Here is a 26686-nt window from a genome sequence, read left to right as displayed (position 1 = left end):
GTCAGGATTGAACTACAAACCCCAACTGCTGTCCAGGCCCCTAATTTCTGTTAAAATCATCAAGTTTAGAGCATAAATAAAACCAGGCAGGCTGGATTGGGGCAGCTAGAAATTTTTCCTCATAAACGGATTTGCTCTGGATCATGGTTGTTGAATAAAACTTCCTGCAATGATAGGAATCTTTTGGGTCCTGTGTTATTCAATAGAGCAGGCGCTAGTTGCACGCAGCTACCGAGCTCATGGAATGTACCTAGTGCCAATGAGGAAGTGAATTTTTACATTTCATTTAATTTTAATTCATTTAAATTTATGTGGCCACATGTGGCTAATGACTACCATATTGGAGAGCACAGATCGAGACAGAGTGATTATCATGGTTCATTTCCGAGCATAGCCATTTGCCATAGCTGTGAGCAATAAGTGCTGGGGGCCCCTGGGAGGGACCCAGGAAGACGCAAACTTGAAGTCCTCTGACCCACCTCTACCCATGAATCTCTGCTTCAAGCCGTGATTCCTTGCTATCTTCAACCTCAGAGGCAGCATCTATTAGAAAATGTTGAACAAATTTTGCAGCTCAAAAACACCAATGATTATCTGATCTTAAGCAGTTTCAGATTTTCTTTCAACAAATTACGTACTTGTGCCACTGCTTCTGATTCTGTTTTTTTGCAAAGCCACCCTGAACAAGAACTTCTTGCTTTCCCAAAATAGGTCAACGGAGTCATAAGAAATGTTTGTCAACCTCTGGCAATCTAACAATTTACTACTGAATTCTTAAACTTCCAGCCTCAAAGAGCACAAAGTCTAATCTCAAGGGAGAAATCAGGTAATTAGTACCAAAAACTTACAATTTTTTTTTCTAGAATAGCCAAATACTCCCTGCTTCCATTCTCCATGAGGGACTCCATACTTTCTCTGAGGTTATTTTTCTCTTTAGAACACTTTCCAAGTTGAGTACTACTAGTCTTTTGGTTGCAAGTAACAAAATTCATGAAAGAAAAAGAGAGGGGTGAATTCCTTTAGGAATTGGCAGCAGAATTTAAAACCAGGACCTATGTTCCAGATAGACAGCTAACAAACTTCAGGCCGTCCTATAAAAGGATATCACCACCTCTGATTTACACAGAAAGATGCAATTGCCTTGGATATCTGGTTAAATCTTCAGTGAGATGCCTGTACTCTTGTGCTGTTTATTTTTGATGCAGACTATTTAAATCTTACAGTTTCTTTGTCCCTTTGAACCAAGACTTTAAAATTTAGTGATGCTCCAATTTCCAAATTCACCAAAGTTTCCTGAGAATTTGTCTCCCCTCTGCTAGCTTTCCTGTGTTGCACAGATTGTGGGATTCTTCGCCATCCAATTATTTCTAGTATCACGTCCTAAGAAAGGGATCCTTTTTCTGCTTTTTTTCTTTGTTTCTATTAGTATTTCTTTTGCATGTACCAAAAACTGAAGGACTAAAATAGCAAACATGTCACCAGCACATTGAAGAGTTGGAACCGCTTAAAAAATGAAAGAAAGGAGTAAGAACAGGAAGTGTGGACAGTGCTGGTGTTTTTCTGCTACCAAGGTTTGTCTGACAAGAGACTCAGAGCAGATGAACTGAAAACACTCAAGTGAGATTGCGTGAAATCTCAGGACCCTCCGCAGCAATTAGAACTTAAAGGGTCGAGGTTTTAAAAATGACATTTCATCGAATCTTCTGTAAAATACTTGTTTTCTACCATTTGTCCTTTCTATGCTAAGTAATTCTGAGTCAGTCCCCTCCTCCAGCAAAGTAGCTCATCTAATAAAAAAGTGCAATATTTTGATTGAAATATATAACATACATACAGAATCGTCCACAAATCATGAGCTTACATACTAACAGATGTTTAATACGTGATTCCCCCAAAACTACTAAGAAATAGATCAACAACATCTTAGAATTCCCCCAAGGCCATTTTTCAGTCATGACCTCCCATGACCACTATTTGGAGTTTCATCATGGTCGGTGAATTTTAGCTGGTTTTAAATTTTCTGTAAAATGAAATCATCCAATTCAGATACTTCTATACTTGACTTTTATTATTTTCATGTAGCTTTTGTAGGGATTATGTTGCTGCAGACATTTTTGGACATCTGTTTGGTGTAATCTACTGAAGGTGAATGTAAACCCTAAAATCCAGGGGCTGCGCTCTGTCCTAAGCATACATCAAACCTAAATGTGTACATATGTCCCGTAAAGGGAAAGTTTAAGCCTGTTATTGGTAGTATTCTTCTTAACAGATCCGGGCTGGAAAAGCCCAGAATCCATCAATAGTAGAATGGATAAGTTGTAGTGTATTTACACAGTTGAGTGAGGATAAACACACTATTGTTTCATACAACACTAGGGGTATACCTCACAGTGATAACATATTTTGACAGCTCTGATTTTTAAGATTTTCCATATTCGACAGGCTGTCTGACCCTAACTCTGAGCAAATCTAATCAAGAAAGAAATTACATTTTGTTTCACCCTATAGGAGAGATTTTCATGTCCTCTTCACAGTTGGCTTCATTTGGAACATATTTAAAACTAGGGCAACAGATTTTAAGTGACAAAAAAAATTTTTAGCATGCATCCATTTATATATTCTAAGCTGAGTTGAAACTCTTCGCATCATGTAAATATTTAAAGAAAACCAGCTAGACAGTAAACAGGAGAAGGACTGTGGTGTGAATTTGGGACGACTGCTGAAGAATTGGTCCCCAACCCCTGGCAGTACTGGGAGGCGGTGTAGACCTCAGAAAGAGGCCCCAGAGGAGGAGTGAGGACGCTGTGGAACCTTACTTTTTTCCTCCTTCTCTGTTTCATATCCTTGCCATGATACGAGCGGATCTGCTTCCCCGTGCTGTGTCTCATCACAGGCTGAGAGTTGTGGAACCCACTGGCTGCGAACTGAGTCCTCTGAACCGTGAGCCAACATCAGCCCTCTGGCTTTGCAAGTCATTTATCTCAGGCATTTATCACAGCAACGAGAGCTGAAACACTATAGTTCTTTTTCATCCAGGAGTCTCTACCTGCTCCAGTGCCAAATGGCTGCCAAAGGAGGAAGAAAATGACATAAAAGAAAAAGAAACAAGTGTTATTTCCATTGACATCCTCTTTCCATCGAAAGAGGTTAACCTGTTCAGATAATTTCCCTGTGACCTAACTGGCCTTGAGCTAGTGGTTAAAATGTCCTCTCTCAGTTCCCCACAAGCCCATCTCTGTCCATACACCTAGTGTCCAGTTACACACGAGTAGCCTCTTCCATTGTCCCCATGGGGACATTCTCCCTTCAGAATCGCCATGCTGCCCCAGGCCTGGCTGTTCTGAGGCTCCCTGGTTCTGCCTGCCCAGGACCCCCATGCACTTCATTTGAGTCGGCTGAGAGTAGGGGACTCTGCCTCACCCTCTGTCTGGTCTCTGGTTTCCACATTCTGATCTTGTGCAGATGATATAGATCTCTCTTTTCAGATCTCTGTTGTAATCAGTAGGGCAATCCACAGCTTTCAAAGCTAGAATTTCTCCTCTAACACAAGCTACTTCTGCAGACTTCCTCACCCACAGGCCCCACCACTCCCTCTTCTTTGCCAAGTGAATGTTCACAACACACACAGCCTGACCCCAGAAGGCCGTGGTCCTGTGTCCACAGGGAAAAGAGCAGAGGGAAAGCGCCGGCAGAGCTGGCACAACCTGGAGCTGTCTGGTGTCTCAGTGAGTGCCCTCTCCCTCCTGCAGGAAGCCTTTGTGCACATGACAATGCAAGACAGTGCTCTGTGGTGACAAGAGGCCCTCCATTAAATAAAGTCTTTTTTACCCCTTTCACAAAAATTGCTTTGCTTGGGACATAGAGTACTTGGAGACCTGAGTGCCCAGTGTAATAGTTTACATCCAGGTGTTCTCAAAGCCTCAAGCCCTCAAAGGGGGAGCTTTGGGGAGGCAGCTGAGTAATGGTGGTGTGGTAGTGGATTAGTCCACTGATGGTTTAGAGCCCTGTGTGATGTTGGGAGGTGGAGCCTGGAGGGAAGAGTGGGTCACGGTGGGTGTGGCCTGGGAGGGTGAGGATCCCTCCTCCTCCCTTGATCCTGCCTTGCTTCCTGCCACTCCTCTGCAATGCCCCTCTGCCAGCTTACCCTGCCCTGGAGCCAGCCCACTGTGGACCGAAACCTGTACAAACCACAAGCCAAGATAAACCTTTCCTCCTTTAGCTCGTGGATGTTACTTCTTATGGCCGAGTAATAAGAAAGTAACTAAGACAGCCAATAACACATTTATCAGTTACATCTATCTGAAACTCATTCACCTGTTGCTAGGCCTCTTATCTCTATCTCTATTACCTACATATGAGTATATATATATACTTATGTGTAGTATATGGATATATAATACATATGTAACTCTATGTATTACATGTATCCATCCATCTATGTGGCAGAAATAGATATGATCAATAGCATTTGTTTTGCAAGAGTCCAAACCATTCCCTTGCAGTTACCAAGGAAGAGATCACTGACAACACCCCAGAAATCTCCCCATATCACTTCTAGCCATTGCCTTCCTGGATGTAACTACCAAGCTGATTTGCTGTTAATCAAGCACAGTTCTCACTGTGATGTGACTTTCCCTGTGGCTCGTACAGACAGGACCATATCATGACACAGTACAGTATCATAGATCCTCGTCCTCTGGCCCATACTAGAGTCACATGGTTTATCACATACGTTAACTGGTAGTGTTTTCAGAGGATCCTACTGTAAGTTTTGTTGCCATGTGTCAGGATTTCCTAGAAAACTGGCATGGTCACATTTGTGAAACAGAAAGTTTGAGAACCAGTTGCTTGCCCGGTGAGAATTTGCTGGTAGAGATGCCAATCAGAGAGAGCCCTGGGTGGGAGGCCCCTGATGTGCCCGATGACACCAGGAGTGCAGCTCACGTGGATTTGAGCTGTGACCTCTAGCAGGGATCCCAGCCATGCTCACTGTGCACACCCAAAGGGTCGACGAAAACTCAGCGCAGGACCTCGCTCTCAGCCATGTGCTGCAGCAAGTGTGGACAAGCTCCCAGGGGAGCAAGTGGTCCCGGCACATGGCTCTCAACAGCTGTAAAGGGGAGTCATGCTTTTTATCCTCAACCTTCCTGTACACGTGTGTCACGGCGACCTTCTAGAAGTGTTGTGCTCACTGAATTCAGGATTAGGGCTTCAAATCATTCTGAGTACAATGCTACTATAGGACAAAGATTCTGGTGGATAACAGAGAATGTTCTGGTAGAACTCTGGCATCCTTCAGGAATCACGGGAGCCTAGGGTTTAGCACAGTGACTCCCAGGAAGCCGTGATAAAGTCCCCTGGGGTGGAATACGCAGATCCACCTGTGTGGGAAGGAATCATCCAGCATACTGAGCTGGGAAAAAACAACTTCCTTTACTGAGTCCTAATTTATCATTTTAACCCCATTTGTTCCCATATAGCAATTAATGAAAAAATTCACTGAAACCATAAAACAACACATCATAAATGTGTCTGTGCGGCTGGAGAATGTTACTTAACTTCATGGTACCTCGTCCTTTACCAATGCAGCAAAGCATTTTTCTGTGACAACAAACTTTACAGAAACACACATGCACCCCTATGTTCCCTGAAAGGAAAATATTTTACCCCAAACTCCTTCCCCTACCTCACTGAACTGGGACTTCCCATTATAAGCTGACTGTGCAAACGGAGCGACAGCTCGGTGCCATTGAGTAAACTGGAGACAGGAGCCTCCGATGAGATGGGAAATCTTCCCTCCTGGCTGCCCTCAGTGTCCACGGCGTGTGGAATTTCTGCATTTGCTCATCACAGGCTTCAGGATTCCAAAGATTTCTTTTCATGGTATTAGGGGCACATTAACCAATTTTGTTTAAGACAGAAACTCACATTTTTCTGTAGGAGACTCTAAGTCTGAAGCGTATCCTTTTCTCTCGTGTACATATTCAATAAAATAGTATCAGCTTACATTTTCAGAAGAAGGCTTCTGAGACTCTCTCTTCTAAGGCACGTTTCCTGGCAGGCGCGTGTTACCCTAGACCTTGGCTCTGCCCGTGTTACCTCCTAGCACCCTCAGTTCTGGGAAAGTCAGGCCAGCTCGACTTGTGTGGCATGGGAGAGACAAACATTCTTCAGAAGAATGAGTTATGCAACTGAATGCACCAGTGATGAATGTGGTTTGAACTAAACTGAGGAGTAGCCAAAAATTAAGCTGACCAAACTTTGCTCCCATCTTGGCCTTAGCTGGACCAACTTCACACTTCTGTGACCATTTAACTTCCCACCTCGGAGAGTAAAAATTAAAATGTTCTATATGAATATGCAGGTAAAACCCAAGAAAAACAACTCACTTTCCTGGAAAGAATTCAGTGAGTTCTTGTTTACTGACTAGAACCTCGGCTTTCTGAGTGTATTTTGAAGCAATTTTGTCACTTAAGGACTGCAAAGTACTTTCAGGTTTCCAGAGGAACAGCTCAGTGTAGACATGGTATGTAATTACAGGAGTGAGTATTCACAGAATTGTAGCCTGATCTGTTAGAGCAGGAATACAAAACACATCTGGAAAAGAAGATAAAGACGAGAGTACAGGTGGCCAGTTTCCCAACCTATACTCTAATAAATCAGAGGTTGCTTCTGCACAGAAATCATACATCATGCATCTCGGGAGCTGCTAGAATCATTCCATGGAAACGTGGCATGACGCCTAACCTGTCCCTAACCAGAAGCTGCCAGGGGATGACACCTGTTTGCAAAGCAGCCTGGATTGGCTCCTTTCACAATGGATAGTCGTCTCCAGCTCCAAGCCCGCTGCTCAGGGCAGCCCTGAAATCAGGACAGTTCTCAGCGAAGTTTGCAGAGCCTTCTGCCATCTCTCCCTTCTTAGGCTGGCTTCTGCTTTTACCCTTTGGATCTTGGGTTAAAATTCTTAGAGCAATGAATCCTCCTGGGAAGGTGTTGTTCTTTTCACTCCCTTGGTGGTGCCTGCAAGGTCAAAACACGTAAGAAACTTGGAACAAAAACAGAACAGAGCATTCTGTCTTGGTGTTGAATGGCCACAGACAAAAATCTCATTTCTGATACATACATACTGTTCTACTTTACCTTATCAAAGATGGAACATTGTAAAATATCTGCTTCCTAGATATTTCCCACTTTGTGAGCTATATTTGTAGTGCTAGAAAAATGCTGGTGTAATAATGGATTCACAGTTTTCTCTTGTGTTTTAGCCAGTGCCAGAGGAGCCACATGATTTGTGCACCTGTACTGCTTGGTTATTATTATTATTTTTTAATTTGGGGATGGAGAGATGGGCATGCTGATCCAATTGGCAAGCAGAAGTGGAGCAGAAAGCAGTTGCGAGTGTGGGACCACTTTGAGTGTAGCAAACCTCATGCATGAAAGAGGAGTGCCCCTGAGTGTGAGTGTGAGTGTGAGTGTGTGCACATGCATAATGCGAGCCCCTCCACGATGCGTGTGACTAACCAGCCTTCAGCCTCAGAGACCTCCGGTTCTTCCATAAAGAGGATGTTGTGGCTTCCATTGTGGACACACATGGAAAATATTCTCAAATTGCTTTCTGTTTTTATCATTAAATGCAGGAATATACCTTGAAAAACCACAGCAAAAGCTATTCTTCATGTGTGGTCTGAAACATTTATTACTTTTTCCTGTAGAGGTAAGGAAACTCTGAATTTAGTCTTTTTTACTAAAAGGTAACAAATAGCTCTGAGGTCAGATAGTTTTTAGGGTTGTTAATAAGCCAATAATCCTCATACTTAGGCTTTGCATGTTTAGGAACTTTTGCTTATCATTTTGGCATTTATAGATTAATAAATTAGACAGTCTATTCAGATATTATTCTGTATTTCATTATTAGTGTAAATGTACTGAGAAGTTCTAGAATTTTCTTTCTATTGGCAAAAAATGGAATCCTTCCTCTAAAAACATTTTAGTGTTTTTTTCTTTTAAAAAAGAAAATGAAATGCAAGAAAAATGGAAGAAACTTAAAAAGGAAACCCAAGAAAGTATAATGGATATTTGGTGGCTATTCCATTATATACACTGAGACAACAACACTGAGCATGAATGTTACAGACACTCAAATCGAATACGGGTCTCTCGTGGCTGGTTCCTCCTATGTAGCTTTTACCTCAGCCATGCACGGTGAGCATCTAGCACCCCGTCTAGTTAACCTTGTGTCTTGAACTCAAACACAAAAGCCTGTGTGAAGGAGGACAGAGTGACAAAACTCTGGTGAACTTCAAACTCCGTCACCAATCATGGCTACTTCCCCTCACAGTGATAAAAAAAGCGCAAACTTTTAATATACAAATCTCATCAAGTCTAATATAAATACTTTACTCAGTATTTTATTTCAAATTTTTGTTACGGCATCTGGAACCTATATCTTAGTCAATTTACCTATAGAATAAACACTTGATACAAGGCAGAAAAGGAAATTGCATCTATTTAAGTAAAGCAGAGCCAGAATTTTGCATTTCTGACTATGTGACCTGAAGTTCATGTCTTCTGTAGGAATTAATACGAAATTCTAGAAGTTATCTACATGGAGAAGAGCAAGACACTGCAGTGAAGGATACCAGAGGGTAGCTGTGTTCTTGGGTACGTGGATCAGGGAAAAGAATAATCAAATGGTAACGTAAAGGGAACAAGACAGCTGGTCATGTGGAGAATAAGGGGAAAAGCTTCAAGGCCAGCCAGTCTGTGCTGGGGAAGATCCTGCTGGAGGAAAGAATTTAGTTTGTCAGAGACAGTGAAAGAATTCCAGGTGACTAATCTTTGCAGGTGTTTGGAAAAGAGACCTAAGGTGAGGCGTAGGTCCTGGAAGGAATGTCAGGAGTTTTTAGTCCTTGTTCTTCATACAGTGAGGAGCTACGGAAGGATTTTTAACTCGCTGATAAGTCTTAAGATGTGCTTTAAAAAGACGCCCCTGGTTACAGTGTGGTTAGCAGGAATGAGAAGAGCAGGCTGGGGCTGGCTCGCAGGCAGCGTGCTGGCTTGGCACGTGTGAGCCTGCGGGTCCTCCTGATGCCAGCATCGTGGGCTGGGGTGAGGGCAGAAAGGGCAGGGGCGGGACCAGCAAGCACAGCCCAAGGGCCTTGGTGAGAAACGATGGCATCTGTGTGTGTGCATAGAGACAATGCAGAAAAATGGGAGAAACTGGCAGACAGATGGGGTTTTGAAATATAGTTTGAAGATGTCTAGATGAGGCTTGCAACTGTGCTGGATTTTGGAGAAGAAAGAGGAAAGAAATGAGTTCCACTTTTGAATATATTAATATTGAGGTGATTGTCATAGGTCAATTTAGGCTTTGGTAGCAAAAACTTCTCAAATTACAGAAGATTGTTTGTTGCTCATGCAATGGCCATGATGGGTCTTCTGGCCACTTCCTCCTGGGTCTCTTTTCCCCTGCAGATTGCATGGACACGGAAGGCCTTGGCTTTCTCTGCAGACTTAGGTGTTTGGATCTGGCTTTTACTCAACTTGCTAACAGGTAAGCAGGGCCTTTGTGGAGGAGATTCTCACAGGCCACTGCAGCAGCAGCACACGTGCTGTCTGTGGTACCACCCTGGCCCTCCTGAATCACAGGAAGAGATGGGGAGTGATCCAGCCATGTTCCCAGCGGTGGAAGGCAGGGTTGCAGCAGTCTTTCCATACTGCTCAAGGGGGATGCCACGATGCTCCCAAATAAATTCCTAAAAAAGGGAAAAATTAATATGCCTTCAGTCCCAATTCCACTGGTCTGACCTGAGCACTTAAGAGGTTACCAAGATGAATACCTCTCTCTTCTCACCCAGAGGGATGTGTAATTAAATTCTGTAAAGACTGTGTAGGTGTTTGAAAAGGCGGTAAAAGAAAGCAATAGATGTAAACAATTATCAAAGAAATAACAGACAAGGATGGAGTATTGGGGGGGGGGACTAAGTTAGAGAAGTTATCTAAATGGAGGAAAATTTTAGTGATTCACTAAGAATATGTAACAGTTGTTGAGATAAACCAAAATGAAAATCAAACTTCTTTAGGAACAGAGAAGGGCATCACTGGAAATGATACAGTCATTTTTGCAGTCATAATGAGCAGTCTTTTTGAAACAGTAGATTTAAATAAGTCAAATAATTATTTAGCAACCAGTTACCACATAACTATATTCAAAAATGATGTTTATGCAGCTTCCTGAAGTTTTCTCTCCTCAAAGAGAGGCCTCATTCATATGGGCACATCGCACGGCTTCGTTAGAGAAGGGCTCATTCACACCGAGGTCAGATCTGCGACTCTGGGTCCTTGGCCTCTGTTTCCCAGTGTCCACTGCTGGGGGCTGAGAGGTTAGAGCTGCCCGAGCCCCAGAGACAGCCCGCTGGTTAGAAGAACCCTACATGCATAGAGATAGATAGATAGATAGATAGATAGATAGATAGATAGATAGATGTGTGTATACATATATACATATATATAAAATATGCTTTTATATATACATGCTTTTATATATGCTTACATATGTTTATATATGCATATGTATGTATGTATGTGTGTGTATTTGGGTAAGGATCAGGTGGAAAGTTGTATCAGAAGAGTAGAAAGAGCCAAGGAGCAGGAACAGGGGATGACTTGGATTCTTCCACAGACAGAAAGAACTTGCTGCATTTCCTCTGCCTGCAGTGAGGCTCAGACACTCTCAGCTGGTGAGAAGAGAAACTGAAGCTGGAAAACAAGCATGAGGGCCTCTTGCAGGCCTCCTGCAACACTAGAGACAATGACAATGTTAATAACGATAACAATTTGTGCTTACTGTGCATGCTGAATGCCACATTTTCAAAGATGCAGCAACCAGCAATGAGTTATGTGCTGCAGTCATCCTTAGGTAACCTGCACCCTGCACATAATTAACCAAGGCAAACAGATTACACCGGGAGCCTGAAGTGAGGGAGGAAATCAAAGCCAGAGAAACAGAGATTAGGATTTCTAATCACAAAGTTGGCTCACTGATCCCGACACCGTTGTTGTTTCCTTGAGAAAAGTAACTTACAGTTTGTACAGCAGAAAATGGATTGTGTGGGAAAGAATAAAAATCGAAGGTGTGCAAATATGTAGCAGGGCTGGGTCAGAATTCCTCCACGTCACCCTCCAACACAAATGCACCAGGACAGCTCAGATGCCTCTATCCACTGCTGAGTTAGCCTTCTCCCCTGAGTGAGCGCCACCTGTCTCACTGGAACAGAGGGATTCCTCACACACCTGATGTGTTCACCCAAATTCAAGCAACATACAGTAGCAGTGTAGTCATTTTCCTGGATACCTCAAATCTAGGATCTTGAAGATGGCATCTCATGGGTACAATAAACAGATACACCATAATAAATGTGTTTTGAATAAGTGAATGCAGACCTTAAAATCATTTTTATAAACGTGCCCTGGGGTATTAAGTAAAAACATCACTGTAAGGTAGAGCCATTCCAAACAGTCATGGAATTCCCGGTTGCAGTAAAGGGTCTGGATGTTGGAAACGGAGACCTTGACATTGCCTGTAATCACTGAAAGTCAAAGACCAGCCTGCTTTCGCTCTGGCAAGTGGCCTTTTCTCTCACCTTCATTTGACTCACCTGAGCAGAGTATGCAGTACTACTACCCAGAGGGCGTCACGGGAGCGCAGGGGACAGCACATGCGGATCATCTGTGCCTGGAGCACACTGAGCCCACAGTATGCATATGTTCTTTCTCCCTTTCAAAAGCAACGATGCTCCTAAGCCATCACAGCTATAAATTTAAGCAGATTCATTTTTGCCTTTGGGGAGCAAATCCTGTTTTTAAATAGCCATAAAAAGGAAGGGAAACACTGAAATAGTTTAAATAGTTCACCTAATTTACCTGCTCCAAGCCCCCAATCATCCTAAAGACCTCACCTATTTAACGTAATTCATGGACTCTCTGTGTTAACTCACGTAAACGCAGGCCTATAAACTCAGTTGCACCCTATCCTGCAGAATCAGTGCTTAGAGATTTGCAAACAACAGTGAAAGGGAGGAAGAGATCAAGCTTGGGCGCTTTATGAGATGCATGGTCAGGATGGTTAGGGACCAGAAGAGAGGAAAACCACACGCGCACGCACATATAAACACATTCTCTCAGGGACAGACACTCCACCCTTGACCACGAATTTATAAATTTATAGATACCCATGAAAGCAGTTAAACCACCCCTTGGTAAAAAGTGGATTTTAATTTATATCTTGTGTGAATCTGCCTCATGCGAATAACTGCATAAAAGCTGCTTTTGCAACTTACAACAGTCTTACAGATTGATCTATTTATAGTTGAGGATTCCACTTGAGATCGTAGTTTTTACCTTTCTACCTTTAATTTGCAATGAGCTCAGCTCTCCTTACCTGTCTTGTTCCTAAGTGAACAGGGCATCAGGAGAGGATCACGTGAAGTAACTTCAAACCTGTGCTGGTGGGTGCTGAGCACACTTCCTGAAACATTTAGTGTAGAAATCAGGAAGATGAATTCACATGCTGCTTGATAGTGCCTTAGCTTTACCAAAATAAAAGAGAGATTGGAAAACAAAGTATAATTAGAATACAACAGGGCAGATTGATTATCTTTGTTAGTTGTTGATTGATAGGTTGGACTCAATACAAATTCAGTATGAGATCACTTCTAAAAGTTGAACCAAGCACCATGCATGAGTACGTGTGCCTTTATTGAATATTTTGGAAGAAAAGGTCATAAGCACTTAGTCTTAAGTGATAGACACAATGTTATCACCTGGCATTGCCATTAAGACACACCAGCGTGGAGCCAAGGGAAGCCAGTACTAAGAGAGAGCAGTTACATTTATGACGCATCATCAAGGTATCAGATGTGTGTGCTGCAGTTTTTGGCTGACGGCAGTCAAACCCCACGATTAAGTATGTTAGTCTGTCAGATAAAATCAGGACTCATTCGTAGCTAAGTGCAAAGGAAGTAAAGATAATTTGACCCACAATGCCAGTAAATATGATCTTTCTCTTTGGTCCACACATGCATGCCCTTCATTCGTTCTGTCGGTTAGCATGACTCAGATTCTGATTTTGAAATTTAGAATTTAGAACTGCAACTGCCCTGAGACTCACGCCTACAGCAGTCGTTCCACACAGGTGCGCTGTTAGGGTGGATCTCATGTGACATGCAACAATCGAAAACACTTACAGCACAAGTGTCATTTTTCCTGTTTTATGTTTGTATTAGTTTTGTCTTTGAGGTGTGACTGGGAATTGTGGTGAGTGTTTAAATTTAATTAAGGTGAAGATATATGGCCATGAGTGCCACTCGAAATAATCCATTTCCCTCACTGTGTCTGCACTCACCCCCCATTCTTGCCACTGTGAGCAGCTCTGCAAGTCCTCCTGCAGGAGTGTCTTTAGCTGTGGCGTCCTAGCTGCCTCCGTGTCCTGAATCCCTCGCCAGTGTTCAGCTTTCACGGCCACGTTGAGTTAGGGAAGAGCCAAGAAGTCACACGATGCCAGACCCACTGAACAAGGAAATGATGACACGGTGTAACTGTAAGGCTTTTATTTGACAGAAATGGCCATAAGTGTTTTGATTGATCAAGGACATTTGAAGCAGCCAGGAAAAAACACAAAAGAGGACTTCCTGCGTCACTTTAGCTAGTGGCAGGAATCAAGGGAGAAGCTCGTGCAAAGCAAGGGGGATTAATGGCAGAGTGTGAGAGAATTAGCTCTCACCTTGCACACTAAGCGCTAAACTTAGGAACCAATCCTGCGTAAATGTACTCCAGGCAAAAGAGTGTAATATAGAATTTTAAAAACAAAAGAATTTATTTCAGAAAATTTATACTTAATTTTTAAATGAATATTAAAAAACAATTGAGAGAAAAATGTAAGAGAAACAGGATGAGCTCAATAATTAAATTATATACTTCTTTCTTTAAATCAATAAAAGGTTTTTTTTTTAAGGTAACCTACCAAGTTCTTCTGTATTTTCCCCCCCAGTGGAAATTGTCAATGCAGTCCCCTAATACCACAAATTAAGCAGTAGAGTTTCTCCTCATTGGGGATATCGCAGGGGTCAGCACATCCATGGTCCAATGGATGAGCCGCACCCTGGGAAGACCACTTCATGATCAGGGTGTCTCCCCTGCCAGGTAAGCCTTCTTTTGCAGTTTCTAATGCCCTCCTTATTTACAAGCACACACGTCTTCATAAGGATTTATAGTCAGAGATCGTATGTTTATTTGCAAATGACAAAATTTCTTATGATTTAGAGAAACATTAAAATTTTTAAAGCCACTCGACACGACAGTATCAACAATATAAAGGCAGATCTGTGAGAAATTAAGGCATTCAGTTAAAAGGGAGATAAATTAAATACTCACTACATTAGTTGGAGTAGTGAGTGACACAGTGATTTTGTAGAACTTTGCTCTGACCTTTGAGTAATTTTGATGCAAACACCCTAATAGTCCTTAATTTCCGTGTCCACCAAGTCATTTGCAGTTGTGATAATTTCCACAGCCGAGTGTTTTTCTGTGGGTGTGAGACCCTAAGCTCTCTGCATGCCGGTGTTTTGTTGCGGGTCTGTTTGTGTTACATGTAGTTTACTGGTATCACTTATGAATCTGGTCAGACAGAGGTGTCACGAATGGAAGCCGTCACAGTTACTCAAGAGTTTCCTCTCTGCCATTGGTGTCAGATGCGGGCCACTGAAATAGATCACACAGGAGAATGCTAAGCAAGGAACTTCTGAGAAGGTAATGTATGAGGCTGTAGAAATGAAGCTGAAGGTTCATTGCAACCCCCAGCAAGTTGGAGATTCCAGGAACACGTACTGTGTACCTGTGAAAGCCATAGGCAGGGAACAGATCCAGTCCCAGGAAGAGGCCATATGGGCTTCTATAGGGAAGACACTAGGTAGGCCCACTAAAGCCCTGTGGAACTCGTATCTCTCCACCATGTTCCTCATGCTGGACATGAAGCTATGTAATTTAATGTTTGCCTTGTTGACCTTCAGTCTTGCCTTGGCCCTATTTCACTCTGTCCCCCTGTTCTTCCCACTTAGAATGTCAGTGTTCATTTTGTACCATTGCACACTGGAGATAGTGTAATAACTTATTTTGATTCCTATAGAAGTTCACAACTAAGACTTTGCCTTACTTACAGTGGAAATTTTCACCTGGACTTCTGAGCTATACTGCAATTGTAGAACTTGTAAGGGATCGTTGCCTTTTTTACTGTACACAGGATAGTTGTATCACCTTAGGTGGAGTTATGAATTTTTTACGTCTTTGTATGGAGACTAAGTGTGGTTTCAGGAGATGTGTTTGGGTGTCAAGTTGATAAAGGATAGATTCTTATAGCTAAGCTTGACTAACACCGTGGGTGGCACAGGAGCTCTCTGGGAGATGCTGGGTGGGGAGTAAAGGTATGATCTTGGGGTCAAATCTTGCCCCCAGTCTCCTCCTTTTTTTCCTGGCACTGTCCCCTTACTCTACTTTCTGGTCACCATAAATTGGGCAGTTTGCTCGGCCAGTCTCTGCCGTAGTTATGCTTCTGTCATAGTGCTTGACTGAAACCTCTCACACCCTCAGCACAATTAAACTTCTCTTCTTTTAAATTAGGGACATTGAGTGCTTTTCCCCAACATTAGGAGCTGCGACCAATACAGATGAACACCTTTTGGACCTTGTCCTTCATAAAAAGAAAACTGTAACACTTCTGTGATCCAGAACATATTCAAAACTAAGACTGATAGTTCTCGATAGCATCTGGATATTTCTGGGCCAGATATTTCTTTATTATTATGGGCTGTCCTGTGTATTCTAAGAATCCTACTTTTCTACTTGGCCTCTTTCCAACATATACCACTACCAGCTGCAAACCGCGACCACAGCTTCATAATTCTTCCGTCATTATCAAATATCTTCTAGGGCGCAAAATTACCCCAGTGAAGAACCTCTGTCAGAGGTATATCATAAATTACACCGCTCTCACATAGTCATATATTGCCTTCCCTTATCATCCAGGTGTCAGCATTTAAGATTTTATGTTCTCAAATTGCTTCACATCTCAAAAAAATATAGAGTATTCTATGTGCCCAACTGAACGCTAGAAAAGTCCCTGTACTTACAGTTAGTTACCTAAAACTGATATTGCATGGGCCAATGAGACTCTAAGAGTTCCCTGCGATTTCAGTTTCTTCCTGTGGGTTTCCAAATCTCTGATTTTCTTAGCCTGACTGTATGTTAACACTTTTAATCTCTCAATGCTGGTTCCCTTGTACAACCAGGGCTCCTTGGGAGAGTCCAGTTATTCACAGAGTCATTTGGGGGCTCTGCCATCTTTCCTCTCCTGCCTTTGCCTCAAACCAGCTTCTCTGCCTCTACCAGGTTCATAATAGAAGGTCCAGGAAAGCTGTGTCTCCCAAGGATATAAAAATAGTTACTAAATTACGCGTGTTGAGTTCTATGAATGAATATATGCCTGTTCTGTTTCAAGACATACATAGGTTCTGGGAGAAAAGCAAATTGGAATTTCCTGTGTCTTTCCCTCCCAACCCTGCATTTCTAATATTAGTTTAAAGTCGGTCCATTTTCACATTTTCCTGGAAAGTATGAAGACAAAAAATTTCAGCTTTCAAACTTCCTTAACAATGTACGCCACACAGTTAAATGCCCTCCAGAATTCTAATAGAAAATATTCATTAAATTTTGTTTGTGACATGAGGGTGGGGAAAATAACTTTTTGGCTCTTCTGGTGGAGAGAAAGTTTTTGCAAAAAAATGCGAGTGTTTAAATAATTAGGATTGCACACACATAAAATTAAGCATTCTTAGAAATGCATTATGGTGATTTTTTTCCACTGCGTAGGGTAAATAAGGAACAGATTTATTTTATTTTACTCTTTGGTTTTACTGGGGACATTTTATAAATCACAAGGCAGTGAACTTCACCACGTGAAGGGGCTGGAGTCCTGCCACGGCTCAGCACCACAAAAGCACCAGCTCCCCTTTGAATCAGAGAGTGGCTTGACCCCCGAGAACATCTGGGCTCAACATCTTGGAGCGGAGCCATTCGAGTCCCTGCAGAAGGGCTCTCCCTCTGGTTGGGGCAGGAGCATGCACATGCTTAAAAAGGATTTTGCTGTACCCTTGGCCAGAGATGCTGGCTCAGAGCACCAGAGTCGGCGAAGATCAGTATCAACCTCAAAGAAATCCACAAAAGCCCTATTGAAATCATTTGGTGGGACCCAGGGGACCAGAATATGCTTTTGTCCCTTTTGTGTTCTCTTCCTGGGGTCGGGGTGGGATTTCTCAGGGAAAATGAATGACCCGTGACTGACGGGTTGTCGTGTCCTCCAAGGAGTTGAAATGAGGGAAGTGGGCCATCTGGAGAAGGAAGGGCCTGGGGACAAACACAAAGGAGCCGGGCAAAGCCAGTTCCACACAGCAAGAGCTGCCTAGTGAGTGTGGCAGTGACCTGAAGGCCCAAGATGTAGAGGGTGACAGGCGGGGGGCCATCTGACCTGAGAAGACCTTGCTGTGGGCTGGCCCACCGACAGAGGCTCTCTTAGTGGGGCTTCTGGCTGACTCAGGGGGCTGAGACCAGAGGAATCCCACCCTGCTCCTTGTACAGGAGTGAGGAAGACCTTAGGGTGGTGCAGAGGTGGGCACTGGGCACTGACACACCAGGATACTCCTTTCTAACTCATTCCCAGTGCCCTCAGCAGAAGAGAGCTGTTACTCACTAAGCACAATTTTAATTGCAAATCATTAAGGAGAGAAAGCCTTACACTTTCTTAGAAAAGGGAGCACCAAAGGAAACACATTCCTTCTTGCTCTGTCCTTTTTGGATGAAGACAGTGAAGGTCTGAGATGCACAGAATTAAATTGTGACTGATGCCAACATAGCAAGGGTCCTTGGGCTCACCCTGGTTATCTGTTTTTGAAACCAAAACACCGCCAAGAGTGCCAGGCCAATTTCTTTGGACAGCCCTGCCGGGCCCACGTCATTACCCTTGGTAAGTCTAAGTCCTGCTCAGCTCAACTCAGGCCTTTTGCATCCGATCTTGTCCTGTCTTTCGTGTCACCTTTCTTGTAGTCCTACCACCTGCAGCAGCGCCTCAGGGTAACTTTCTTAATGCCACTGATGCTGGGTCTGACTCAGGGGAGGTCGAGAGTACCATCCTTGTCTCTGGCACTCAGAAAATGTCAAAACTGAGCTGCCATAGACCCTAAACTATGCTCTATCCCATTCTCTGTACCACAAAGAGATAATGGCCTCGCATTCCCGGTAACTCTGTAGATTTGAAGAAAATGGAATCTTTTCATTGTATACAACTGTCACTTTTATTCAGAAACTTTCTCCATTGACAAAGCAAATGGCAGGTATTATACTTGGTGTCTCCATGGACTCTGTTTCCTTCTGAGGTAGATTTAAGGTTCCTTCCCTCTGGATAGACTGACTCTGGGGACCTGAGCTCAGGTGGCCCACTAAGCAACTCATACAGGGAGGCAGCCGCGAGGGGCTCCCACAGAGGGACCCCAGGCAGGCTGGTATGAAGGCACTTGAGGCAGATTAGCCACCAGCACCTCTTGTGGACTGAGGCAAAGTGTGAGTTGCAAACCAAACCCTAACTCCATGATATCAGTTATATGAGAGGACATTTTAATTCATTCTGTCTGTCAAACAAAATCGAGCAAAGAAAGGGAAGCGCAAGACATGTGAGCAAAACCTGTCCCATCGTCAGCAAGAGAATGATCATGCCGAGAGTCGCAAGCTCCTAACATCTTGCTTTGTTTCTCTCCCTTTCCAGTCAGCCTTTATTCGGGCACACATCCTCCATTACTTCCTATCTATTGGAGGTATAGTCTCTGGTTCCCAGTAAAACAGCAGGCTAATTACTGTTAGCGAGATGGCTTTGAAACTTCTCATTTAATGAGTCTGTGTTTGTTTCTTCCGCACTGGCTTATGTGAGTCACTGAAAACTGAGCGGGTCCAGAAGTTTATTAGTGTTGTGGATTATTGTTGTCTTCATTATGCAGCTGGCTAGATCAATACTAGCATACACAGCAAATGCTGGCTTACGAAGTTTAAAAGGAAGGCTTTCTCCTACTGTTATTTCTGATCCTCAAATATGTCCAAGTCATCAATGAAGAAATGAGTTTTGCTGAGTTTCAGTGTGTTTTGCTGCATCCTGTGTCCTTACAAATTGGCATTGCGTGTACATGTATGCGGTGATTATGTATTAGTGAGCTCTTTGATACAACTGGCAAGGCTGTAAGATGCACAGAAGAGCTTCCCACAGCCTCCTTCTTCTGTCCCAAGTGTGTTTGTGAGTGAGGGGAGGATGTGTTATCCTCACTGGTCCGAAAACACACACCAGAGGCAACGACCTGTTTTCCTGGCCCTTAGCATCTCCTCATGAGTCCATGAGTCATGGGGCCATCAGCACAGCTGCCAGTGTCCTGGACAAGGGACAAAGAGAGGAGCACCGTGCTGACCGTCCCCTGGGTCGCACTGCCACTCAGGACTGATGGGGGTGGTTCATCATGGTTCCATGGCCTTGCTTCCCAGGAAACACGATAACAACACGTGTGTGCTCTTATTCCTCACTCACCTGAACACTGAGAAAAGATCCAAAGCCTTCCCAGCCTTGTGCAAGTTTGAGAAGAAACAGAGCTGGAGACGCTCTGTGATCATGACCTTCGAACATATTTTAAAAGTGCACATGGAGAGTGTGACTCATAGAGTGCGTGACATTCACTGCAGCAGAGAGGAGCCCTGCTTTGGGCTCATTTCTGCGGGCCTTCAGCAGCAGGATCTGGGAGGAATTCGGGACCTATGCATAAAGGCTCCCAAGGATTCAAGTGAAAATGCTGGCTGAATCCCTGGAACTGAATACTTTTCAGGAAATCCAGACAAAATGACAAAGGCTTATGTTCACATGTTTCATGGTATCACCGAGGAAGAAATCAATAGGAAGGCAGATAACTCACCAACAGCCTGATGGTAGGGGGACCTGTGATGTGCAGGGCAACCCAGCAGCAGCGTCTCAGTGTCTTCCATGCTTAATAAAACAGCTCTTCACAGGCTGGTCCCACATGGGCAGGTCTAAGGCTTTTCTGACCTGAAATGCGATGTTCCTAAGGGCAAAACCTTGTTTCCTTTATTCACTTGATGTATCTACAGCTACGGTAAAGTTGCATCATGCAGAAGTGCCCTGTAAATATCTATGGATGAATCAATATATTTTAGTTCTTTGCAGCATGGGGGGAGGGGGGGTTACCAGGGATTCAAACCCAGGACTTCGTGCTTGCCAGGCAGGTGCTTATGCCACTGGGCCAAATCCCTGGCCATATTTGCAGCATTTGACACAATTGAAGAAGCCTTTGATTTTCTCCCTGAGGATCTGTATTGTTCTCTTTTCTGATTTTCTCTCTGCCTCTCTGAGTAGAAGTTGTAACTTTCCTTCCTTCTTTCCTACTTCTTTTCTTTTTCCCTTCTTTCCTCTGTTTCTCAGCTCTTGTTCCACCCATCACCTTTTTCTATCAACTTCTTGTAACTCCTAAAAATCATATTTTCAAATTTTAAAGATGATACTACCATAGAATTAAACGTCCACCTGGTCCTCTGTCAGAGGAGCTTTACTCTGGATCTGTGGTACACAGAGCAGGGAAATGGGAACCACTTCTTGGCCACAGACCTAGAGGAAGTTTCTAGCACATATCGATTCAGAGGCCTTAGTTGTCACCAGATCTCAGTACTGACTGGTGGCACCAGGAGCTTCCGAATTCCACCCTTGTGATTCCCAGCTCAACCCAAAAGAGAAGTGGCGTCTCCTCCTCTTCTGGCCCATGGGCCATCAGAATAAGAAGGTGCTGACTGCTGTGGTGTGTGATAAGGTGCCTGCAGGGGGTCCTTGGGTCTGGAGGTCACTCTAAGTTGAAATACGTAGGTGCCAAAGTTACTTCTGCAATGCCTGTATGCTCTGCTCACATCCTAGGAGATGGGTATAAGTAGGTCAGGTAGTTAAAGACATAATCATGGTTAATTCTGGGGGGCGGGATTGTAATGTCTGGGAAATGTGCGTTTTCTGGGATGGGAACGCATTGTGTTTCTTCACTTAGGTTCTGCTTCAAGATGCAATCTCCCAAATCATACATATTATTGGACAGTACCTCTGTATGCATTTTATTCTTCAATTAAATCTTTACTTAAATTTTTAAAAAGTGTTTTTAGGAAGTAGCTGCCTGCACCCGCTAGTGTCCTGTCCGTGGAGATTCATCGGTTAGTGTAACATTTCTGCCTTCTGCCTCTCCCTGCCTTGAGTCTGGGGAGAATGGTAGCTTGTCTGACTGAGGAGTTTGGAAGAAGGATTGTTATAGAGAAAATCCCCTGTGCATAGAAAGCACATTTTATAGATATTCTCCAAGCTCCTCAGACAGTGATTTACTCCATAAATATTTAAACTTGTGCATAAAAATGAAGCATCTTTGATGGCCACGAAAAAGAACAAAGCTAAGAACAGGATGATTGCTCCCGAAGTCCAAGGGTTTTGTACTCTAAGCTAACAGCAGTGGTCAGGCCAAATAACAGCCCAGCACCCGTTTTTGCAAATAAAGCTACAGTGGGGCAGAGTCATGCTTATCGTATACACACTGTTTGCCACACAGCCTTTCTACAACAGCACCTGTGACAGAGACCATGTGGCCAGGGAGCTGAAAATATTTATTATCTGTCCCTTTACAGAGAGAGAACACTTGCTGACCCTCGCCTTCAGCCATCTGCCTGAACCAGCTACCCATGCATGGGTGCACTGCCGCTTGATTTATTTTCTACGTTTTTGTTGTACGCATGAGTAAATTTTATGCCAGGTACCATGCTAAGTACTAAGGACATGGGAATGAAGAGCAAAGATGACGTTTTCAACACCGTGACATTTACAGCCCAGTGGGTGACCCCATGGAGGCCAATGTTTGTAAGTATTTCATGTCACTTTGTAAAACACCACTTACTTGGCTTCAAATAAATAATCCAACCCCCAAATAAAGATTCTTTCCAACTTTAGAGCCCATTCCAATTTTGTTCTTGGGCAAAGACCAGAGATAAAGTACCAGTAAAATGGAATTTGCCTTTCCCTATTTAACATCAAAAACAGAGAGTGGACTATTGACTGCTGCTAGTTTGTAACCAAAACATGCTTTGAGGAAAAGAATAATCTATGAGTTCTTGTTGAACAACATGCTAGAAATTAAGCAGTTAACCGCATTTTGTTCCCGTGATCACTGGTGGAACCAGTTAGGCCTTCATCAGTTTGCTTTTCAAAAGTAACTCTTGTTAATGAAACATGGGGTTACAGAGTTCTCATTCTCCAAATCAAACCAAGCTGAAAAAGAGTTTTCAGGTCAGTGAGCACATACTTCCTCTCTGCTTTTGACATTCTGTCGGAGAAAGGAAGACTTGTTCAAAGAAGGGATTTAGCCGTTAACATGACTGTTCGAATGCCCTGAAATGCACTCTGAAGTCAGCTGAAGACCGGCTCTGACTTTGGGCCTTTGCCCCTGCTACAGGTGCCAAAGAGTTTTGGAGACACCTGTGTGACATGTAGTAAAAACATAAGGAGGAGCCCGCAGGTCCTTTTATTCAGAAGTTGCTTTGGGGACACTTCGCAAACATGAGCACGACCGTGAGTGCCAGACAATCCCAGAGAAACCTGGGCTCTGATTTCATAAGACTCAGTTTCCCCGACTGCGTGGATAAGAGGGAGGCAACACCAAAACGAGTGTGATTTCAGAGGCCGAGGTCTGCGTGAAAACCGCCTTGGCTGAAATCAGATGTAACAAGTCATGTCTGTCTCGAACCGTTGGATGGTAAGCCATCAAATGTGACAGGAGGAGAACCCAGATGTCGCCCTAGGAGTGGAAACACTGCCTCTGTAAGTAGAGAGTTTTCAAAATATTTAAACAGGCACCACAAGACCTGATGGTGATTTTAAAGGGAACTGGAAGTTTTCGCACATTGTTAGAAGAAGGAACAACTCTGGGAAGCATCCTAAGCCATTTAAAGCTTCCATTAATGAAAATGCCAGGGGTTTGGTTATATGACACTGCAGAAGCTCGTGTTTGTGCCACACACAGCAATCTGGACCCAGAGCATCGCCCAGTAGGTCTCTCTGAGCTGGAACTGCTTTTCTCTTTGACAATGACACTGGTCAGGACCGAAGCCACTGTGTAAGCCCCTGGGATCTGATTCCACTTCTAGTTAAATTTAGAACATAATTTTCCTTCCAGCAGACCTGCCTTTGTAAAAGATGCTTGTGATTTTAAGTACCGGTCTGTCTGTGCACCATCGAGGTTAAGACCATGTCAAGGAATCACGGAATCTTTGCGTGGACAGCAAAGACCAGGAAGGCTGCAGAGTTCCAAGGCGGGCCACTAGTGAGGGCCCTTTCTTTAATTTTCTTTTCTATCAAATTTAAATGCAGGGGCCATATGACTCCTGAGGACTACATCCAAAACCTATCCAAGAAAACCACCCCCAATCAGAGTATTCCTGCCCCCAGCCCCACCGGACGCATTTCCCAGAGAGTCCAGAATGTAGCTAGGATTTCACATCCAGAGTGTTTCCAAGTTTTTATGCACATCTGGACTCAATGGGCATCTTGTTTAACAAAGATTCTGTGGAACTGATTCTACATTTAAAAAAAACTTAATTGACATGTTAAAATTGTACATATTTATGGGGCGTAGTATAATATTTCAATATATGTAAACATTTAGTAATGATCAATTAGGATAATTGATCAATTAGGTTTACCCATCAGTTCAAATATTTCTTTCTGTTTGGAACATCAGAATCCTCTCTACCAGCTACTCTGAAATGCATGACTCACTGTTGCTAACCCTGGTTACCTACCGAGATTCTGGGGTTCGAGCAGCCCCCTGGGCAATGCTGGCAGTCTTCAGCCCTTGCTCGGATGTCCTTGCAGCCAGACCATCGACTTCATAGTAGCTCCCTCAAGGACTCCATTGACGATGAAGATTCTGAAGCTAAATCCTGGCTTTTGCGGGAAAAGCAATGTTGTCTAAACGTGAGCTTTGTTTCAGCAATAGTGGCAGCCAGAGTAATGTCTGTCTTTTCGTCACCCACCGGCAGTGACAGCTCTCACCACCCTGCTTGGAGGACAGTGAGTCCTAGAGTTTATGGTGACCTTTATTTCCAGAAGAGTTTAGAATTCCTGCATACTGATGAGATAATAAGGTGGTATAATTACGAAGAATCTTTTGCAGATGGAGAAAGTTCACACAGAGAGGTTAACTATGGTAGGTGAGGTCACAGGGAAAACCAATACACTGGTTTTCCTGTGTCCTAAAATAGTCCTATGATTACATTAGCCTGTAACTCTGGATTTTTTTTTTTTTGGGGGGGTTTCAAATGTATGTGAAATTCAAGCAGAAAATAAATATGAATTTCCTTCCTCTTAAAAAAGACTATAATGGAAAACAACATTTTTTTTGCAAAAGATAAATGACAGGAAATTATTGACATTTCAAAATTAACCTCATTATTACATTCAGTAAATATATATTAAGCTAATATTAATTTTGTAAATTTATCTACATCATTTTAATGGTGCAGAGTATACCTGTAATAATAACGTTCCTAAAGAAAGAAAATTTGATAGACACAGTATTAGAATGGAGGGTATAAGGAAGGCTGAGAGAGCTGGATTTGAGTTTGCACATTTCCTCTATATTATTGCATAAATCGGAGCAGGGTGTTTTGTGCATCGCTGTGTGTGTGGGTCACGTGGACACACCCGAGCACATGAAGAACAGTTGTGCTTGCCTTTGTTCGTCACTTGGTTATTGTGAGGATCAAATAAGATGCCAGAGAAGTCTCCATTAACTGAAAATAGCTGCATGAAGATAAGCAGCTTCACAACGGTCAGGTGGGAGTGCTGTCAGCTACAGCACAGAGAGTGAGAGAAATCAGTGGCTCCGCACAGAAAACAAAGACCAGAAAGGGTAAGAGCTCCAGGAAGGGTTGCAGCAAGGATTCGGTGCCTACTTTCTTCTTATGACCCTGTGCAGTAGCACAGAGCATACAGCAATCCGTGTGAATCATATGAGTTCATGCAGGGAGTGCATGGCATCGTCTACAAGGCAGGACTGTCAGATCCGTGCAGTTCGGGTTTCTTAATTGGGGCAGTTTGTCATTCATCTCATGGGAAGGGGTGTGGAGCAGCACTGCTAAAAGGTGACGTCCTCTCAGAAAACATGGGGTTGATACTATTAGCCCTCACTTGCCAATGATAGAAATCTGGGAAAGAAAGAGCAAATAAAAGTCATGTAAGCTACTAGCTTGGAGCAACTCAAAGAAGCAATGTAAATAAATGTGCAATGAACATCAGTAAGAGTGATCCAAAATAAGACACATCCTTAGAGAGCAAAACAAGAAAGAAACTTTTAATCACTAAACATCTAAAATATACAATCAAACTAAAAATCCCATGTTACATTTAGAAATTATCTCCCAGAATAAGTCCAAGTGGGAGCGAAATAAGCAACCTTACCCTGGAAGTTTGAGTAATACTTTATTTTTTTGTTATTTTTTCAAAAATCGTGAGCACACTTAAGAAAGATCTTAAGTTTCTGAAAGCATAATGCAGGACTGTTAATTACAGGTGTGATGTAAATAAAGGACAATAAAATAAACGAGATGTGAGGACAGGATGTACAAATACTTTTAGAAAACAGGAAGACGCCTGATCTGTTAATTTTTAAAAATGGGTTCTCAGCTGTTTTCCACTGCCATGACTGTTCTCAGGACAGGGAACTGGTGCTTGCCACAAAATTTTCCTCCTTAAAAATCTTTCTCCTCTGTCGTTGACTGACACAGTCAACCTGATACCTATTTACCACTTTCCAAATACTCATCATCGCAAAGTAGGTTGCTGTTGGTTACCTCAGCTTCTCTACTCTAAATCCCTTTTCATGTTTAAATCTGGATTAAATCTACTTACTCTTCTCTTAGCTACTGGGCAAAAATGAGAATTCTACGCAAAAGTGACAAACAGCCAACAAAGCTTGAGTCACTGCTTTTCTCATGTGGGTTAAGAGAGACTCAGTCCTTTGCCTCCATATTTGTTTCTGACAAATGTTTGACACTGGACCTCCGATTCTATCAAGTGTAGGTTTGCTTAACAAGCATTCTCTCCTACAAGCCAAGCACAGCCATGAGAATTCTGTCTCACTTACTTAGCGTGTGTGGCTATAACTGGGTGCTGTCTTCTTCATACCCAGTGTGAAGACTCCAAATCTTATGATTTGTTTAGGATAACTTTCTTGAAAAGCAAGTGATATGGAGAGGCTGAGGGGCTGGATGTGAGTGTGTATGATGACAGCACATCCCAGAAGGTAGCAGACCTTCAGGTGCAGGTGTGCAGACAGCGGTTGCCCCATCTCTGTGAAGGTGTCCCATAAGTTGAGGTCAGGGCAGAGTTAAGTGTCCTAAGCAAGTGAGACAGGTGTAGTTGAGACCCATAGGAATAGTGAGGGGTGATGTAGGTGCTAGGTTTAAATTCTTTGTGTTGCAAATTCAGTGTTTCATGAATGTCAACTCTGAAGGTTAG

The 26686-nt window shown here is 43.1% G+C and overlaps 2 long non-coding RNA genes and 1 other non-coding gene across 6 annotated transcripts in view; 1 reads left to right on the top strand and 2 right to left on the bottom strand.

The window, feature by feature from the left end:
- Window positions 1-1852: 1852 nt before the first annotated feature.
- LOC134473175 (uncharacterized) lies at window positions 1853-24370 on the bottom strand. 4 transcript variants are annotated; one of them, XR_010043275.1, is made up of 5 exons: window positions 23968-24370; window positions 20049-20179; window positions 13403-13566; window positions 5687-12587; window positions 1853-3065 (listed from the first exon to the last, which is right to left on the bottom strand). It is a non-coding gene; the product is annotated as an uncharacterized LOC134473175 (long non-coding RNA). The 4 variants fall into 4 exon arrangements; XR_010043274.1 differs by lacking the exon at window positions 23968-24370 and having other exon boundaries at window positions 5687-9755; window positions 12440-12587; window positions 20049-22507; XR_010043273.1 differs by lacking the exon at window positions 20049-20179.
- Window positions 14047-14207, bottom strand: LOC111758178 (U1 spliceosomal RNA). Its single transcript, XR_002792404.1, has one exon. It is a non-coding gene; the product is annotated as a U1 spliceosomal RNA (small nuclear RNA).
- Window positions 22850-26686, top strand: part of LOC134473177 (uncharacterized) — a 19198-nt gene continuing 15361 nt past the window's right edge. The window contains exon 1 of the long non-coding RNA XR_010043282.1: window positions 22850-22987. This is a non-coding gene — a long non-coding RNA (uncharacterized LOC134473177). The remainder of the gene's footprint in view (window positions 22988-26686) is intronic.

This window comes from Cavia porcellus, unplaced genomic scaffold, assembly GCF_034190915.1.
Source record: "Cavia porcellus strain 051 isolate PalLab524CR breed Dunkin Hartley unplaced genomic scaffold, mCavPor4.1 scaffold_26, whole genome shotgun sequence".
In the NCBI taxonomy this organism is placed as follows: Eukaryota; Metazoa; Chordata; class Mammalia; order Rodentia; family Caviidae; genus Cavia; species Cavia porcellus.
This window is presented reverse-complemented; position numbering and strand designations above follow the sequence as displayed.